This window comes from Neovison vison, chromosome 4 (genome assembly GCF_020171115.1).
Source record: "Neovison vison isolate M4711 chromosome 4, ASM_NN_V1, whole genome shotgun sequence".
Taxonomy (NCBI): Eukaryota; Metazoa; Chordata; class Mammalia; order Carnivora; family Mustelidae; genus Neogale; species Neogale vison.
Genome location: NC_058094.1, coordinates 99,694,681 through 99,713,385, shown reverse-complemented (window position 1 = coordinate 99,713,385; position 18,705 = coordinate 99,694,681).

Sequence of the window (18,705 nt, the reverse complement as noted above, 5' to 3'; positions counted from 1 at the left end):
CCTGAGTTAAAGAGGACACTTGGAATGATTCTGGAGCTTTTCTTGGCAGATCTCCGAAGTGCATCCTGATCAAAAGATAGAACATTCTTTTTCAAGTTGAAACCTTTTCTGATGAAGAAGTTGTTTGATCCCATCGTGATTGTAACTGTGGCTGTCCTGTGTCATCACCCTTTTTGGGTCCACTGTCAGTAAGAGGTTGGACCCAGCATTTCTCCATGAGGGGAGACTGCTGCTCTCTTCCCCTGGGAGGTAAAGTGCCAGATTTTCATCCTCCACTGATGGAAGAAATCAAGGAAGGAACATTTCAGTCTCTGAGAAAGAGAGGCGAGCTTACCTCAGAGAGAGTTGGGGCACCTTCCTCTATCCAGTCCCTAAGAAGGTCATTGGACTGGCCCTCTACAGGATCTACAAGAACACAAAAGAGTTGTCAGGACATTGGCTTCACTACTCAGGAATGAGTAGGGAGTTAACTTTGCTTGATGTTTATGGGGGTGGGGGGCGAGAGTGAATGGATGTGAGAGTGACCAAGCAAGGCCTGACTTGCTGCTGGGCCAACGTCTTTGGTGTACATAGAATCACAGAGGAGGGGAGAAGAATGGAAAAGGGAAATGGGTCCTTGGCTTTCAAATGGGGTGGTGATCAATGGGTTTGACCTGAGCATCAGGGTCAATCTGGGAAACACTCAAGGCACACTGGGTTTCAGGGCGCAGTCCCCTGAACCCTCCTGCCCACTGTGAAGCCAAGCCAGCTTGCCACTTCTTCACATGGTCATGGGCCGGTTCAGCTGTCTTCCCTGCATCTCTGCTGTGACCCTATCGGTTCTCTATTGCCTTGGAGTAGTGGGTTTTTTTGGTGATGGAATCTAAGTAATATTGACAGTTGTATTTGTTAGTACATGTATGTTCAGTGACACTGCTCACATGTCTGATGCTTTGTAGACAGAACTGCCATCTACGTGGAAAACTTTGCCATCCTATCTCATGGAACCTCTGTACCCATGACAACATGACCGGACCTTCCCCTTTCCTCCCTGCACTGTACTTTCATTTTCTGGGTCTACGAATGTCCCTTCCCTAGTGTCCTCAAAGCCTGGGATTATGCAATGTACCTCTTTCCTTGTGTGCATGCTCTCACAATGTGTGTTAGGTTTCCATGGCCCATCTATTTCCTAAAATATTGGAAACTTTTGTTTCTTCTTATGCCTGAATAGCACTCCATGATACATATGTATGCCATTTAATGTGTCCTTTCTTCCGGTGATGGATTTGGGGGCTGCGCCTGACTATGGCTATTGGGAACCCAGCTGACTTAGATATTCGTGCACAGATTTCTGTTTCCAGAATGAGAAGACATCACAGAATGCATTTGCCCAATTTGTAGAACGGTAAACACATGGAATGTACTGGGTACTTTAGTTCCCCAAATGTGAGGTCGTTTTGTTCTTTTGAAGGTACCTAGCACACTTTTGTAAGATGTGGCTAATTGACGGAAGTGGATGGGGGGGATTATGAAACCTTCTTCGTATTCTGTTCCATTGTTGTGTTTAGTGTTACTGGTGGAAAACATAGTCTCTTCCACACATTCCTACACATCTAAGAACCATGTTTCCTGGAGAGAGAGATATGGACCTGTGTTCCAAAAAGACCTAAGATCCATCCCTTTAGCTAGTAGACACTTTTTTCCTGTGCCCTTGGATCCAGTTTGAATCAGAATTCCATCTTGACTTTTGGATTTAATGGTGACAGACAGCATAGAGGGAAACTGCTACCAGTGAAATCATAGGAAATTGTGTCTCAGTGTTTTGAAAGCTTCAGTTATGTCTGTGTTACTGAGTAGAAAAATGTGTCTCCAATAAACGTAATGAGTCAATATCCAAGGTACCCTTCTGGGTGTCCCTGATGGGGTAGACTTGATCCTGGAGGAAGAACAGAACTTTCCTCTTGGGTGGTTGTGGAGGGGCTGGCATGGTTGTGGGTGCCTCCACATTCTCAGGAGGATGATCCACAGAGATTTCTGTGTGACTCATAGAAATAGAGAGCAATGTTGTCATCTTGTTGTCAGAAGACCATAGGGGGATTTGACATTCTTTTTTTCTTAAGATTTTTATTTATTTATTTGACAGACAGAGATCACAAGTAGGCAGAGAGGCAGGCAGAGAGAGGAGGAAGCAGGCTCCCTGCTGAGCAGAGAGCCCGATGCATGCCTCGATCCCAGGACCCTGAGATCATGACCCTAGCCGAAGGCAGAGGCTTTAACCCACTGAGCCACCCAGGTGCCCGGAATTTTACATTCTTTACTTCTATTCCAACCATCTCCTCTCCCTACTCACCAGCTGCCCAGCAGGCATTGCTCCCTCCAGGTGGGTCTTAGGAAGATGTCACCATGTGCTGTGCTCTGAATTCCGCCCCCTCCCACACCACAGGTTCTGTGGGCAACTGCTTGTATTTAGCATAGACATTACAGAAATGCAGCAGAGCGCAGTCAGCATGCCTGATGGCCTGGGTTTACATCCCATTGAGCAGCCACACCTACCCAAGAGCATCCCTGAGAGTCCTCTGTGCCCCCTTTCTCTGTCCTCCGGCCTAGACGTTAGTGTGCCGTCAGGGTGTCCCAAGTAATTTACAACAAGGAGCAGCTGGGACATAGGAAAGAACGGGATGCTTGCCAGTTGCTCTGTAGGTGTTGAGGAACATACTGCCTAGGGAATCAGCTAGACGGCTGGCTGTGGGTTAATCCAGACATGGGACTTGGGATGGCTCCACTGCCCGGGAGGATGGAAGCACCCTCTTTATCCTTCACATGAGAATGATGCTTTACAGCCAACAGAGAATCCGTGTCCCTTTCTCCTGTCCTCCCCACAGCAGCACCAATGGGAGTGGAAATAGGCTGGAAGCCCCATTTCACAGTTCAAGGCACTGAAATGTAGTGTGGTAAAGGGACTGTCGAGAGTTACCACCCTGATGAGGGATGGATCTGGGACAGGAATGCCGTTGTTTCCCTGTGGATGGAGATACCCAAGCCCCTGACAACCACCCAGTGTCCCTGACAAAACACTCTGAACCCCTGAACCAAGAGTTGCCCTCACAATCTCAAATTCCCTTTTACCAGTGTTTCTTTAGGGGAGACGGAGTGCCATGAAACCAGACTCAGTCCTCAGTCACCTCTGTGTTTGGGGCTCCGACGTAAAAAATGAAACAGTTTCTTACAAATGGAGCCCTAGTGAACAACCAGGAATCTGTAACATTGGCCATGTTGCCCACCTGTTTGCAAGGTCAGCACTGTCACCCACGGCCTTCCTGAAGGACAATGGATCCCCACTGTTACTGGTGTTCTGCTTGGCTCCCAAGCTGACTCAAACTCCAGATCATTCCACTCCCAACTATCACACTGTGACCCTGCCGAGAATTAACTTGCTTCCAGCTGGACAATCCTGAGGATAAGTTCATGGTAAGAGTTAACATGGAGGTGGCCATCTGGGCTGGGAATGGTTGGTTTAAGGAAGGAGATGTATGATGCTAAATGGACTACTCTTGATGTGAGGACTGTTCTGAGGAGCCTGGATGGAAGTGAGGCTACCCTGGCTGGAGTGATTTCCTCCCTACTCTCTCATTCCTCCCCAACATCCTGTGTCTACTCACAGGTCTCTTCATCTCCTCTGGAGACTGTATGTTTAGGAGACTGTCTACTAAACCTAAAGTTTCCTGTCTCCCTCCATAGGCTGGAACTTGAGAACCCAGCCTAGCAGTATCTTTGAGACCAACAGACAGTCCACTGTTCAGCTGCCAAGTGTTCTTTCCACCCACCCGGTGTCACAGTCCATTTCCATCCACTCCCAAGCATCATGCAGATGGCCCAGGAAACCCTCCACATCAACCCATTAAAACACCCCGATATCTTCCAGTGTCTCTCCTTCTAAAAACAGCTTCATTTTGACTGCTGACTGTTCCTCTCTGATTTTGTCATCTCCACTGTGAAGAAGTGACTGGCAATTCCTCTCCCTCAAATGTGTTGCCTGGGTCATACCAATGTTCTCTTGATCCAGGGACAACAGAGTGGCATGTGACCTGTGTGTGTTCACTGTATGACTGTGTCTGAAATTGGCATTCAGAAATAGTACGGATTTCTGAACATAGAAGTTGTTTAAGAAAGAAAGCTTCACCAAGAAATCACACTGAAATAACTCAGAAAAACTAACAAATACAGGCATCGAACCTGGAGGAGAAATCAGAGGGTTGAAAGGAAAACCTGAAGAAAAGAACCCAGTCTCTGTAAAAGTGAGACAGCCAATCTGAGAGAAGAGAATTCAGAAAATTGATAGGCACATACCCGTAGAACAGAAGTTGAGATTTCCCATGATGGGGACCTTTACACTTGTTCACCAAACTGCAAGGGGCTCAGCTAACAGAGTGGCAGTTGAAATGGAAGGATGGGTGTGTGTCATTAGGTCACCATGGCAATGGTTCAAGTCAGAACTCTCAGAGTGAAGGCATCCCTGCACACTGTGGGGTCATGGAGGGAAGTGGGTTGGGGAGGGGTCAATGGATGATGGGCATTGAAGAAGGCACTTTTTGTGATCAGCTCTGAGTGGTGGATATAAGTGATGCATCCCTGAATTTTACTGCAGAAAGCAAAGCTGCACTATATTTAAGTAACTTTCTTTTTAATTTAAAAAATGATATTCCTGAGGGCACATAGGAGACTTAAATATTCATTTTACATCTGTTACTCTGTAAAACTCCTATTTATAAGACATTGTTTCACAAAGTCTCTCTAGGAGTTCTTGGGTGGCTCAGTGGTTTAAGTACTGGCCATCGGCTCAGGTACTGCTCTTGGAGTCCAGGCATCAAACCTAGCATCAAGCTCCCTGCTCAGGGGGGAGAGTTTCTCCCTCTGCCCCTCACCCAAGTCATGTCTGCTGTGTCAAATAAGTAAAATATGTAAAATATATAAAATATATATATATATATATATATATATATATATATATATATTTCCTATATATTTCTATATATTCCTATATATTTCCTGTGGGTCTCTCCTCCCCAGGAAGGGCTTGTTTTCCTTCCTGAAGCCCCTTGGAGTCAAGGGTGACAGTTACTAATATTGTCTGTGGGGCAGACTGCCTGAGCCATGAGCTAAGGATACAAAAACATATGTCTGTCATTTTCCATTGAGTTGCATTAATTTGGATCCCAAGGTGCCCTTTCTGCAGGGGACAGAGAGATACTCTTTGAAAACACTGGATTCCTGTGAGTGTCTGATTTGAAAGGCCCTTAGTTCACTGACCTCCCTCTTGCCTCCCACCCATCCTCAATTTCCTGTCTGCAGGGAGGGTCACCCTTTGTAGAAAGTGGGGCATCTCGACCACTGGATGGCGCTTCTGGGGCCTGCATTCATGGCATGCATGCGTGGTGTCCTTTCATCGACACAGAGGATGAGGCAGGTGACATCTGGGCAGGCCCGTCTTGGCTGCCGAGGTTTCTGCACCCTGGAGTGTTTGGACCCCAAACCTCTCTGTTGGCTTCACCCCTTATCCTTGTAATCCCTGAATCTTGGCATGCTGGGGGCCATAACCATTGTAATTCCCTGCAGGACTGGCCACTGCTGTGTGGTCTCTTGGAAAGTGACAATTCAGAACTCCTTGGAAAAATCCCAGGAGAAATAGGCATTTGCAGGCAGCAAATATAACGTGATATCTTTAAAATAGTTTCTACCTGTGGTACCTGGGTTTCTCAGTCGCTTAAGCAGTTGCTTTCATTTCAGGTCCAGGCCCTGGGATCGAGCCCAAGTCGAGCTCCCTGCTCAGGGGAGGATAGCCTGCTTCTCCTGCTGCCCCAGTCTGCTGCTCTGCCTACTTGTGAGCTCTGTGTCTCTGGAAAAGAAGTGAGTACAATTCTTACATGATAAATAAACACATTAATAAAAATGAAACGTAAATAAAAATATTTTATGATTATGCAACATAATATTGTGGGAGGAAAACAAAACCCCGAACAACAGCACATATTTATACATGAAAATACAATTTTCAAGCCACTTCAGGTAACACAATTATACCATTTTATCTAATTGATATCTAAATCGATCATTTTTCTGGCACAGTTCTGGAAAAATTTCTTAAGGATCTTATGAGCATATGTTCTTTTAAGAAATTAAGTTTTGAACAATATCAAGTAATCTCTGTCACTTTGGCAAATGTCAGATAACAGTTAATTGGAGTTTACGACTTGGCGAGGGTTTTCTTGGTGGTTGTGGTGTGAAAAAAATAGTATAGCTATTTAGAGTACCTTATAGACTACAATGGGGGGAATTGCATGGATTTCTGATGTTCTGTCAAAATAGACATTTCAATTCCGACACCCAGGGCTGGTTCTTTGGAAAGAAATTTTCCGAAAAGACCAAACTGGGAACACATCAGTTTCAGGAACCTGAAATTAAGGTGAGGTGGACTTCATCATTTTAATGTTTTCTCTGAAGTTTTCCATGACCTGACGAGGTACAAATAGCTTCACATGGCCCTTTGCATTGGTAAATCATCGTGTCAGTCAAGAAGTGGGTGCTGGGAAAGAAAGAAGTAAAAAAGGACACTTCTGTTTGGGGATTTACAGACCGTCATCTGGGAGACAGAGCGTGGAGAGAAATCAGGTGTGCTACTGATTTTGAGCAGGGAGTACAGGTTCACGAGGGAAAAGCACAGACAATTGTTTTAAAAGAATGATGATGAGTGCTGGTGGCTAACAGGCGTTACTATGTCTCTCTTTCAGTCCAGAGTAGAAGGATGTGTACCAGGTTGTGGTGGATTCCCAATGAGCAGGTCCTTGTGCCAGAAGTCAAAAGTTCACGGTGCTCAACTACTTGAAACAGGAGATGGTCCTATGATTTCCTTCCTGATTGTCTTTCAAACTCTAATTTCAGAGTGGCTCTCTTAGCAAAGCTTCCTTTGTTATGAATCTTCATTGAGAATTCTCCTCCATCTCTTTTCTGCCATCATTCTAACAGGAAAACACCAATGATCCAAGTGTGTTTTCCTACCATCCCTGCTTCGGGTTCCTTCCTCCACTGGAAGTTGACAGTCTCCTAGTTCCTGGGACATCCAAGCTAGTTGAGACTTCAGACTGCATCCCACTAAGAAGATTTGAGGACATCTCATCTAGATGGTACTTAGGATCTGATTTCTGGGTAGATCTGACGGCTGACTTGTATTCTTGGAGGAACAATTATTTTGAAATTTTCAGTAGTATTGCAAGGGGAAACACAAGGTAGAAGCCACTGGAAAATGACAAAATCAAAATACTCAAGAGTCCAAACGGTGCATTTCTTCCTCAGATGCTGGGGACTTTCCCCATCTGTTCTCACAAAGAGATTCTGGATGAATGACAAGACCCATGACATTGTGTTTTGGCTCCTCTGCTCTTCATCCAGAAGAGTGCCTGCTGTCCCATTGGCCCTGAGGGTAGAGTGGATGGGAGGGTCTGCGCTTATGCTTGGTGGATGATAGTCCCCGGTGAGGGAAGGAGGAGGACGCCACAACACAGATTCTCTGTGGATGCCCAGGGTTTCTCCAAAGGACCGCAGTGTGGTTCGAAAACAGGGAGCTGGTATCAGTCGCCCTGATCCCTTTAACTTTCCACCTGTAGGTGTGAAGAAATACCACCTGTAGGTGTAAAGAAATACTTGATGGCCTACATGAGCATTGGCTTGAGAGTATCTAGTGCACCATGGAGGCATCCGTGGGTGAGACCAGTATGCTCCAGGTGCCCCTCCCCTCTATGATTCCTGGCATACCTTTCTCAGGGGCTTAGTAGCATGCCCTTGTTTCCAGACAAAGAGAGGGAAAGAATCAAGATTAAAGCAGAGATCAATGAGTTCGGAACTAGATACAGAACACATAACGAAACTATCAGCTGGTTCTTTAAAAGACTCAAGAAGAGTGATAAATCACTGGCCAAACTACTCTAAAAGAAGAGAGAGTGTTCCCAAATTAATAAAATTATGAATGAAAGTGGAGAGATCATGACTGACACCAAGGAAATAAGGACAACCATCAGAAATTATGACCAACAACTATATGCCAATAAGGTAAGCAACCTAGAGGAAATGGAAAATTACTCAGCATTAGAATAGGATGGGATTTATGTCCTTTGGATCATTGATGGACCCAGAGGGCATAAACTAAAGTGAAATAGGTAAGACAGGAAGGACAGACACTATAGGATTTCACTTCTGTCTAGATTCTGAAAAGCAAAACAAATGAATAAACAAATACAAAGCACAATCAGAATGTCACTATAGATAAGAGAGAGATGGTTCTCCGAAGGGAGTTGAGGGGGGCATGGAAGAAATCAGAGAAGGGGTGTAGGGAACTCAGTCTTCCTATTGTGGGTTGACTAAGTCATGGGGATGAAAGGCACAGCATAGGGAATATGACAACTGTATTGGAATGGTGTCTCTGTTGAATGATGGTAGCTACACTTCTCATAATTATAATATAAATTAAAAACTTGGGCGCCTGGGTGGCTCAGTGGGTTAAGCCACTGCCTTCGGCTCAGGTCATGATCTCAGGGTCCTGGGATCGAGTCCCACATCAGGCTCTCTGCTCAGCAGGGAGCCTGCTTCCTCCTCTCTCTCTCTGCCTGCCTCTCTGCCTACTTGTAATCTCTCTCTGTCAAATAAATAAATAAAATCTTTTAAAATATATATATATGAATTAAAAACTTACCCAATCATTATAATGTTCACCTGACATTAACAAATTATTGTGTGTCAACTATGCTACAGAAAATAATAATGAGTTATAAAGTATAAAAATATAACAGGAATGGGTTTGTCTGAGAGTGACAGAAACCCAAGGGCAATCCAGCTGGAATTATCCTCACTCGACCAGTCTACGGGTGAAAGGTAACTGGTCTCCTGGGGAGACCCCACTCTTCACTTCTGTGGTGATTTACTTCTAGTTCACTTCTTGTGGATTTCTGTTTCAGCTTCTGTTGGCAGCTTTTCCTGTGTGCCCCTTTGGTTGGTGGCCAGTCCCAGGCCACATGCTCTTCTTCTCTTCATAGCTCACACAGGGAAGCCCATTTCCTCTCATTTTCCGAGGGTACCTCTCTGCTCTTATTAATCACTCCCCTGAGCTCTAGAGCCTGTGTATGGGCACAAGGATGAGAGGGCTCCACCTGGCAGCTCACTCTTTCAACAAGTAATTTAAGGGAACTTCCTATGTGTTGGTGGGGAAAAGCTATGTAATTATCCTGAAAACATTTTTTTTTTTAAGTTTCAGGGGTACAATTTAGGGATGCATCAGTTCCATATAATACCTAGAGCTCATTCCATCAAATGCCCTTTGTAATGCCCATCACCCAGTTTCCCCATGTCACAGCTACCTCCTCTCCAGCAACCCTCAATTTGTTCCCTAGTTCTTGAGTCTCTTATGGTTTGCCTCCCTCCCTATATGCATCGTGTTTTATTTTTTCTCTCCTTCCCCTATGTTCATTGGTCTTGTTTCTCATATTACACTTATGATAGAAATCATATGACATTTGGCTTTCTGTGACTGAATTATTGCCTTAGCATTATACCCTCCAGTTCCATCCTCATCCTAACAAAAGACAATATTTCAGTTTTGACAAGGCTGAGTAATATTCCATCCTATCTATGAACCACGTCTTCTTTATCTACATCTTCTTTATCCAGACTTTAAAATGTTCTGCTTTTGCACCCAGCTGTTTATAATACTTTGTGGCACCATTCTGAATAAGACTCCCTCCCCTCCACTGTATCCTCAACTATACCACACCAAATTCAAGTCTCCATCCTCCTGCCTTCGAAATAGTGGTCACTTTTCTACTTGTAGCCTTGCAACATTTATATGATCACACTTTGGATTTCTTAAGTGTTCAGAATGATTTATTATGTAATTGTATTTGAGGGCGGGGAAAATTTAATTCTTTTTTTTAAGATTTTATTTATTTATTTGACAGAGAGAGATCACAAGTAGGCAGAGAGGCAGGCAGAGAGAGAGGAGGAAGCAGGCTCCCTGCTGAGCAGAAAGCCCGATGCGGGACTCGATCCCAGGACCCTGAGATCATGACCTGAGCCGAAGGCAGCGGCTTAACCCACTGAGCCACCCAGGCGCCCGAAAAATTTAATTCTTCTTTGAAGAATTTTCTCATTGGATGCTGGATATGAAAACTGTGAACCTGGTGACAGGACGGATTTTGTTGTTCCCGGTCTATGAGAGCTGAATGCGACTATGATATTGGCAAGCAGATCCTTACTGGTGACACATATTCATCCCTTCCAGGCTTAGGTTTACTGTGGTAAGATGTCCTAAACATAATGTCTACCATATTCTATGCTTATATTTAAGCTTTGTTGGATGAGCTGAGAGTAACGATTTCTCTATTGCCATGTTGTCTGAGTTATGTACACCTGTGACCTTTCATGGGTTCTAATGGTCCATGTCTTCATTAATATGCATGTCAATGTTTTAATTAATGGTGCCTTTGTGGGGCATATATACTTTGCAGTATTCATGACCATCACTGTAAATACAACCCAAATATAAAATTTTCCACTTGAAGCACAGTTTAACTCTTTTCCTTTAAAACATGGTTTCCAGGTGATGATATCAGTCAGGGGTGTCACTGAGAAATCCATCAGGAATCGGCCAGTTGACATGTCTTGTCGTTGGTCATCAGAATCATGCCAATCTGAGAAATCCCTGGTGATTGACCAGGGCATAGTGGTAACATTCCATGGTGGTGACATCACATGAAGGCATTCTGGTGTCCCAGGGCAGTTATAAAAACTTGGCAACAGCCCAGGCTCCAGTGAAGATAGAGATGGCAGTTCAGTCACAACTCTTCCTTATCTTTCTCGCCTTCTCTGCCCTGTTCCCTGCCCCTGACCATGAGAAGCCCCCTACCCAAACTTCCAGCTGTGGCCCTCTCCAGTACTCTACACAGCACCATCATGTTAGCACCTACGTTTTTGACCCTCTGTGGTCCAGAGAATCCTCATACCCATCCATGGAAAAACCTAGACACATTCCACACTATGAGGCTGGTCCTCAGGGAGACATTCTCATTTGGCATTTGGGCGTGGGACACTGTATCAGGATACCATGGATTATCTGACACCTGGGTACCACACCCCTGGGGACATATGTAACTTCAGTAGAGAAAAGCTGAGTCCACGTCCTGAGGGAACATTTGTCACACTACTACTCTGAATCCCTCCAACCTGACTCAGCACAGGGCACATGGGTGCTCTGAAGATCCAGCCAACACAGATATGCACAATATGTGGAATATCTGGAGACATCAGGCAGAGGGGGGATTTTACACAAGTAGGTACTGGGAAAAAGAATCACCACATCTCTATGTGCAATGTTAGTCCTTGGAGCACTGACACTCAGTCCGTGGACTGTCTGAATCAACGCAGCAGTGCACAAAATAATTTCCAGAAACCTAGATAACCCAGAGGCCACAGACCATCAATCCTCAAATACAGCCTAACAAAGAGACTTTCAGACCTCAGGACACAGCACCTCCCAGGAACCCAAAGACTGGGAGACTTCTGACTCCATTTGACACTGGGCAGATGAGTCACACAGCCACTGGGTGGACAGGGAGCCTCCATACCTCAACCTGGCCAGCCAAGTGCAGCACAAGGCAAAGAATCCCATAGAACAGGTTTGCCAAGTGCCAAGAAACCAGGGGTTATGCATCCCAGCTTGTATGAGTAAAATTATTCAACTCAACAGAAACATTACCATGGTCTTTGTACCCAGTGGACAAATACTCAGCTCTCCACTAGGCCAAGAAGGCACCTGGACACCAGACTCATCATGTGCCCATGGACTAGGAGACCAATAATTCAGATGTCTGCTTGGTCAGTCAGGCACCTTGAAGAGCCATCTCACCATGTTCCCATGGACATGGACACTAACAAATCTGTTTTCAATTACACGATGCAGGCACCTGGACAGCAGGTCCACCATGTGCTCTTGGACATGTAGACTGACAAGTGAGCTGTCTGGTAAGCTAAGCAGGCACCTTGGCAGTGAGATCACTATGGTCCCTTGGATATTAAGCCCAAAAAAAGGAGTCCTGGGCTAGGTCAAGCAGATAACTGGACTTGAGCCTCACCATGTGCCCTTAGACATGGAAACCAACAACTCAGATCTTTGCTTGGCCAAGCAGGCACCATGACAGTGGGATTATCATGTCCCCTTGGACCTGGAGACCAACAACTGAGATGTCTCGTGGGTTAAGAAGGCATGTTGATAGTGGGCTAACCATGTGCCCTTGGACATGGAGACCAACAATGCAGCTCTGAGATAAGCCAAGCAGGTGACTTCACAACTGTCTCAATACACCATGGAACTGGAACCACAAAATCAGGTCGCTACGAGGCCAAGCAGGCACCTGGACAGATGGTTCACCATGTGCCTTTGGACCTGGAAACCAATAATAAAGCTCTGGGCTAAGCCAAGAAGCCATCTAGAAACGTGGTTTACCATGTGCCCAAGTCCTTGAGACCAACAACTCAGCTCTTTTCCAGGCCAAGGGGGCACCTTGACAAAGGACTCACCAAGTGCCCTTGGACCTGGAGACCAATAACTGAGCAGTCTGGTGGGTTAAGCAGGCACCTGGATAGTGGGCTAAACCTGTGCTATTGGACATTGAGGCCAAGAAAGTAGACCTGGGACAGGACAAGAAGACACCTGGACAGGAGGCTCACTGTATGCACCTGGACCTGGAGATCTGCAACTCAGCTCTTTGCTTGGCCAAGTGGCCAATTTAGCAATAGGCTTTCCATGTGTCCTTGGACCTGGTGAATGACAACTGAGTTGTGTAATGGGCTACACTGACATGCTGACAGTTTACTGGGTGCCCTTGGACCTGGAGACCAATGATGTCCCTCTGTGACAAGCCAAGGAGACAGCTTCACAGCTGGCTTATCATGGGCCCATGGGCATGGAAGCCACAATACCAGGTCTATACTAGGTCAAGCAGACACCCAGACAGGAAGCTCAACATAGGCCCTTATAACTCAAGACAAACAACTCTCTTTGTAGCTTTGCCAAGGACACACGTTGACAGCAGGCTAACTGTATGCCCTTGGACCTGGAGACCAGAAACTGAGCTGTCTGCTAGGTTAAGCAGTCTCCTTGTCAGTGGGATAAGGATGTCACCCTTGGATCTGTAGACCAACAATACAGCTCTTTGACAAGCCAAGCGGGAAACTTCACAGTTGGATCCACCTCTACCCATGGACCTGGAAACCAAACAGTGAGGTCTCTACTAGGCCAAGCAGGCCCCTGGAGATCTGGCTTACCATGTGCCCTTGGGTCTCAAGACCAACAACACAGCTCTCTATTAGGTCAAGCCCCCACTTGGATAGCAGGCTTGCCATGAGATTTTGGACATGGTGACCAGTAAAAGAACCCTCAACTAGTCCAGGCACACACCTTGAGAGTGGGATCACCATGTACCCTTGGACCTGAAACTAACACACAGCACTTTGATAGGCCAAGAGGGCACCTGGATAGCAGGCTCACCATGTGTTCTTTAAAGGCAATAAGAAACACACAGTTCTGCCCCATGCCAAGCAGACAAATAGTGGGCTCACCATGTGCCCTTTGGCCAGGAGACCAAAAAATGAGCTGTCTGATAGGCCAAGTGGACACACAGGCAGCAGGATCTCCATGTGCCCTTGTACCTGGAGACAAACTCAGTTGTCTCATATGCCACATAGGCACCTGGTATTCAGGTGCACCATGGGATCTTGGATCTCAAAATCAACAACTCAGCTCTGTGCTCAAGCAATTAGGAATGCTGATAGCAAACTTACCTTAGGCACTTGACCGAGTAGACCAAAAAATCAGCTGTGTGCTAGACCAAGTGGGCATGAGGAATGTGGGTTCACCATATGCCCTTGGACCTGGAGAACAATAATTTATCTGTCTAGTAGGCCTATTAGGCACCCGACAGAAATTTTACTGTGTTCCCAAGGACCTGGAGAGTAATAATAAAGCTCTGAACTAGGCCAAGAAAGCAACTAGACAGCAAGTTCAGCATGTTTCCTTGGAAACAGATCATTCTTTCTCCCCAGAGTGCAGAGCACTCTAACACTCAGCTTTCCAGCTGGCATGAGATTATGCAATCTCCAAACCCGCTCAGCATTGAACTGATTTGTCCAATGCACCCATGGAGATCTGGCAACCTCCAAACTATGAGCCCTCCATCCCAGGACAGCACAGGACTAAGATGTCAACTTGCCTCAAAAATCTATGGTCGTATGTTTTTCACCTTTGCAGAAAAGTGAGTATTCAAGTTTCTTCTTACTTTTGATCTCGTTCAGCCTGAGGTCATTTTGGCCTGCTATCTGTACAATATTCATTTTGGGGGGAGTTCTCCCCCTGAGAAGAAAACTACACCATGCCCTAGAAGATGAAACAGTCCAGTGGTTTGAATACTTTTATTCAAATTTATGGAACAAAATGAAGAGGGACAATTGGAGGAAATTGTGGAGGAGACCCAGGACATGGAAACTGGAATCATTGGCTGAGATCTTCCAGCTGAAGGAGAAGTGTTACATCTTCAAAGGAGAGGTGGAGGCCTTAAATCAAGAAGCTAAGCAGTGCACTGGGAGGCAGGCTCAGCCTCTTGAGTTGTAGAGTTTCTTCTTTCAAATGAAGGTCTTCGTGGACATTTCCGCCTTACATGCAGTGCCCAAGTGTTAATGTTTGTGCACCCACCCACTATGGCATAGAAGGGGAGATGGGAAATATGTGTTCATCTCCCCAATTAATGGTATGGTATGGATTTGAAAAATAGGCAAATAAATCATTTAAAATTAGAAAACATAAAAATAAACAAAACTTATTATTTCTAAATAACAGATTTGCAAAAGACAACCCCTGGGTGATTGTAAAGGGCAGCCTGTCTTAGAGTTACTACTATCCCTTACTATCTATCACATTCTCCTGAGGTTGGGGCCTCCATGGCTCAAAGAATATGTTGGTTAAACATGCAGAGTTGACATTGAGCATAACCTGCCTGTCCTCATCAATTTGTTTATACATACTAAAGTTTAGAAGCATTTTGATTGGGAGGAATAGACAATCCGTGTGTCTGTTCACAGGTATTTCTGCATAAAGCTTTGGCAGAGACCAATTTTTCAGATTTTTGCTAAATTTGAGGTTGGCCCCTGATGTTATGGCTTCAGACTGTGGCCAGAAATACGGCTGTTGATCCAGGACAGATTTGTCTGTGATGCAGTCTTTGGAAGAACAAATGTAACAAGACCATGCAAGAAGAGTAGAGCGATTCCAGAGGCAGGGTATGATTACCTGTGTCAGGCTGAGTAGGTTTGGGGTCAGAGCAGGAGGCAGAATCATATGAGTGACCAGGCTGTGGGCTCCATTCTTACCAAAGAAGGACTGCAGGGATTGGGGAGAAATGTGGGATTAACCATGGGTGCTTTTGGTGCATGGGTATCTGCACAGAGTAAGGCTCAGTGGGAGAGAGGTGGGAAGAGGTGCACATTGGAGACTGTCGTGTCTGCTTGGCTATGAAGAATGGAGCCACTTCCAGGACTCAATACTGACCTTCTGATAAGTTGGACACTCTGGCCAGAATGCAGTTGGAAGGTGAGATTCCTGGATGCCCCTCTTGGGCTATGGTCCATCTTAGCTGCAGGAATGTGGAGTGGGAGTGTAGGTGTGGTGCAAATGACAGTGATCTGGTGTCTACATTTGACACCAACTGAGATTGTAGGGGAATTTCCTAGAGCTGTGGCTCCTGGGCTGAGCTCAGTAATGACAGTGTGCTCATAGCATCTGGGCATACACAGATGGGAACCATGAGGAAGTTTCTTCTAGGGATTGAAATGAACTTCAAGGGATCTGAAAAGTGGGAGACATGCAACCATAAGATGGATGATGTCTGAGCTTATTTGAGGGTGATGCTTCCCAGAGCAAATGTGAAGGCTGGCAGAGTCCAGGTCACTTAAGTGTAAGGGGGACATGGGTTGCTTATGTGTTCCTAGCACTCGGAAACACCTGTGATTAGCTGCTCAGACCATGCCCACTGTACCAATAGTTCCACAAACATCAAGGCCCTGCATTGACTGGCACCCCAGAGTTGCTCACCCCTTCAGTCCCCATTCCTTCATACTGAAAATGGGGGCAAATTCTGTAGGAGGTGATTGTGTGAGCAAGAGACAGGAGAAGGAAGATTTGTGGAGGGGATCTACAAGAGCAGAGACATATGCAGTCTAGAGGCAGAAGGAAGAAGTGACAGTAGACAAAGGTCCTTGTCAAAGCCTTTTTTCTCCAAAGCAAAATATCAGATTTGGGAAGGTAGTGTGTGAGATGACTCCCCCATATCCAGCATTTGCTGCTCCTTTGGGCTATAGATCATCACAGGACAGCACCGGCCAATTCACAGACCAGCTACAGACCCATCCTGCCTCCTTCACTGTTGCTTGATACCCACAACATAGGGTTTTTTAGGATATATTTGGAACTCCCATGACCTGGTGTGGGATTGTTTACTTAGGGGTGTGCTGACAGGTATAGCACTACTACAGAAAGGAAGGGAGGTGGAGACCTGGATTTATAGATTCACAAAAGCCACAGGTATTTCAGAAGAGTTCTCAAAAATTTAAAAATAGAGCTACCCTACGACACAGCAATTGCCCTACTGGGTATTTACCCTAAAGATACAGATGTATTGAAAAGAAGTGTTATATGTACCCCCGTGTTCACAGAAGTAATGACCATAATAGCTAAACTGTGGAAAGGGTCAAGGTCCTCTTCAACAGATGAATGGACAAAGAAGATATGGTCCATATATATGATGGAATATTACTCAGCCATCTGTAAGTAGGAATACCCCACTTCCCCCCCTCCTTGGTATATTTATTTATTTTTTTTCTTTTCAGCGTAACAGTATTCATTGTTTTTGTTCCACACTCAGTGCTCCATGCAATCCGTGCCCTCCATAATACCTACCACCTGGTTCCCCAATCTCCCAGCCCCCGTCCCTTCAAAACCCTCAGATTGTTTTTCAGTGTCCATAGTCTCTCATGGTTCCCTTATCCTTCCAATTTCCCTCAACTCCCTTCTCCTCTCTAACTCCCCATGTCCTCTATGCTATTTGTTATGCTGCACAAATAAGTGAAACCATATGATAAAGGACTCTCTGCTTTACTTATTTCACTCAGCATAATCTCTTCCATCCCGTCCATGTTGCTACAAATGTTGGGTATTCATCCTTTCTGATGGAGACATAATATTCCATTGTGTATATGGACCACATCTTCCATAACAATTTGTACATTTAAGGGCATCTTGGTTCTTTCCACAGTTTGGTGACTGTGGCCATTGCTGCTATAAACATTGGAGTACAGAGGCCCTTCTGTTCACTACATTTCTATTTTTGGGGTACATACCCAGTAGTGATATTGCAGACTCACTAGGAAGCTCTATTTTTAATTTCTTGAGGAATCTCCACACTGTTGTCCAAAGTGGCTGCACCAGCTTGCATTCCCACCAACAGTGGAAGAGGGTTCCCCTTTCTTCACATCCTCTCCAACACACGTTGTTTCTTGTCTTGCTAATCTTTGCCATTCTAAGCAGTGTAAGTTGATATCTCAATGTGGTTTTAATTTGAATCTCCCTGAAGTTTAGTGATGATGAACATTTTTTCATATGTCTGATCGCCATTTGTATGTCTTCATTGGAGAAGTGTCTGTTCATATCTTCTGCCCATTTTCTTATATGGTTTCCTGTTTTGTGTGTGTTCAGTTTGAGGAGATCTTTATAGATTCTGGATATTAAACTTTTGTATGTATTGTCATTTGCAAATATCTTCTCCCATTCCCTGGCTTGCCTCTTTGTTAACTGTTTCCTTTGTTGTGCAGAAGCGTTTGATCTTGAGGAAGTCCCAAAAGTTCATTTTCACTTTTGTATCCTTTGTCTTTGGAGACATATCTTGAAATAAGTTGCTATGGCTGATGTCAAAGACTTTACTGCCTATGTTCTCCTCTAGGATCCTGAAGGATTCCTATTTCATGTTGAGGTCTTTTGTCCATTTTGAGTTTATCTTTGTGTATGGTGTAAGAGAAAGTTCGAGTTTCATCTTCTACATATAACTGTCCAGTTTTCACAGCACCATTTATTGAAGAGACTCTCTTTGTGCCACTGTATATTTTTTCCTGTTTTGTCAAAGATTATTTGCCCATAGAGTTGAGGGTCCATAACTGGGCTCTCTACTCTGTTCCACTGGTCTATGTGGCTGTTTTTATGCCAGTACCAAGCTGTATTGGTGATCACAGCTTTGTAGTAAAACTTGAAATCTGGTAACGTGATGCCCCCAGTTTTATTTTTGTTTTTCATTTCCTTACCGATTTGGGGTCTCTTCTGATTCCATATAAATGTTAAGATTATTTGCTCCAGCTCTTGTGAAAATACCAGTGGAATTTTGTTCAGAATGACATTAAAATTATAGATTGCTCTAGACAGTATAGACATTTTAACAATGTCTATTCTGCCAAGATGGAATGGTCTTCCCCTTTTTTGTGTCTTCTTCAATTTCTCTCATGAGTGTTCTGTAGTTCCTTGAATATAGATCCTTTCCTTCTTTGTTTAGGTTTATTTCCAGGTATCTTATGGTTCTTGGTGCTATAGTAAAT